This window comes from Triticum dicoccoides, chromosome 7A (genome assembly GCF_002162155.2).
Source record: "Triticum dicoccoides isolate Atlit2015 ecotype Zavitan chromosome 7A, WEW_v2.0, whole genome shotgun sequence".
Lineage (NCBI taxonomy): Eukaryota > Viridiplantae > Streptophyta > Magnoliopsida > Poales > Poaceae > Triticum > Triticum dicoccoides.
In genome coordinates this window covers 617837202-617839261 of record NC_041392.1, presented here as the reverse complement: position 1 = coordinate 617839261, position 2060 = coordinate 617837202, and the positions used below count along the sequence as shown (strand labels likewise).

At 41.5% G+C, this 2060-nt stretch overlaps 1 long non-coding RNA gene across 1 annotated transcript; it reads right to left on the bottom strand.

The window, feature by feature from the left end:
• Positions 1-1678, bottom strand: LOC119332304. Its single transcript, XR_005160896.1, has 3 exons — positions 1539-1678; positions 429-673; positions 1-330 (listed from the first exon to the last, which is right to left on the bottom strand). It is a non-coding gene; the product is annotated as an uncharacterized LOC119332304 (long non-coding RNA).
• Positions 1679-2060: the final 382 nt, after the last annotated feature.

Here is a 2060-nt window from a genome sequence, read left to right as displayed (position 1 = left end):
CTTGTGCATGCATTCGCAAGCAGGAAACAACACGAATTGACTTCCAAATTTTAGTTTTTAGGGGAAACGTGAACTAACTGAACTTCTTGGATAGGCGTAGGTATACTTACAGCTGCGTCGAGGTGGATCCATTTGATGCCGACTAGCAAAGCAAGAAGCACAAAGATGGACATGACCACTCCAACGCCGCCCTTCGCCGTCGTCGTCCAGCACGGCTTGGTGTGCTCCGCCGCCAGATCCTCGTCGACGATCTCGTCCCTAGCTGGAGGAGGCAGCGGCACCATCGCTGCCCTCTCCTCGTCGGCCGCTGGAGAGCAACCCTTCATCCAACTATATTTTTTGTCGGATGGTAAGAGGAAGGTTAATAAAGCTGTTAAGAATGATCACTACTCTCTGCCCACGTATATAGTGGCTGGTTGCTCTAGTACCTAGTTATACATGGCACCAATGACATTTTGACCCAAAGCACATGGACTTCACGGGCTTATCTGGATCGTTGGCCTGGAGATTCGTGCTAGCTTCAGTTTTACTTTTACAACCTGTACATTGTATCTTTCTCCTCTATCTCACATTAGTCGCCTCTGTTTGCCTCCCCCACACCGCACATGGGAAGGTTTCTCCAATGCACGAGCACTTGTGGCGTGCCTGGTGTATCCGATCTTGGTGCACCCGCCTGAAAGTCGAAAAAGAATCTAAATGTAAGTCAAAACGTAGCCACAATATATATCTACCATGTTGCACAAATTTAATCCAGACTTTGAAACATATCTTGAGAACAAAAAAGAATAATCTCTCAATGAATAGTAGCTAATCTAATTTGTTCTGCCAATTTGGCCCGGCCCCGCTTATGACACTTGGTTATAGTGTTGCACCTGAGTCTTGAGTAAACAGAAAAACATAGTTATTGAAATTCAAGAACAATTCACCCAATACAAAAAATGTACATAACATACCAAACTAGTCCCTCCGTCCCATAATATAAGAACGTTTTTGACACTACACTAGTGTCAAAAATGTTCTTATATTATGGGACGGAGGGAGTATTTTCCATGTTCATGCTTATTGAGATTTGAGAATAACAAATCTATCTATACCTTCAACACAATGCAGAAATCCCAAGATCAAATAGGATGCATAATAGTGCAATCATGTACAATTTGATAAGTTCCTGAACCGTTGATGCTACAAATCTCATGTTCATAAGTTTACTTCATGGTAAAGTAGGCCCCTTTCTTGACCATGTTACACAAGACTACACACATAACGCAACTTCCTTGCACTAGCTAATTTTCAATTAGTGTGATGTTTCTCCAATAGCCAAATAAGAAACTTCTATCTCAAGCAAACCAACGGGAAGAACTAAAATTTGGAGACAAAACGAGATAAAAGAAACACAACTTTTGTGGTGAATCAAAAGTGCTAATATCCAGGCTCTACTACCAGTTGTAAGAAAGAAAAAACTATCATGTGGAAACTTTTATCCAAGATCATTTAGACATCGAGTGGATTCAATCATTTGACCCCTTTGGCTTACATACCTTGGTGCCTCTATTATCCATGTGGAATCTGGAAATCACCGGCGTAGAATTGTCGTAGTAAAGTATTCTCTTTTCTCTTCCTTCTTCTATAGTGTTTCTCTTATGATTAGAGAACAATACTACCATCTGCACCATGCATACGCTAACTCTCATGTATAGATGTGCTCATGCTCCCTTCATGCAGCGTTCCCCCTCCTTATATATGCTAATGCATTGGCTCTAATTATAGTGTCACATGGCATATGTGGTAAGCTATCTTAAATAGAATCCAAATGTCCAATGATGTTCACATGCATGCCTATTTATAGTGCACGATGTCTTCCAAAGGACACATTGTTCCAATGGTTGCAACTTCTCCAATCAAACAAGGCCCTTGATGGACTGTTGCAACACATGCAACACAAAAGTCCATGTAGGTTTCCATCCACCCAATGAAGCCAAAAACTACTGGCTATAAGCGCTCTTTAATTAGAGGCATGCAAAGCAACTACTACCCCGAATAATTTTCACATGGGACATTAC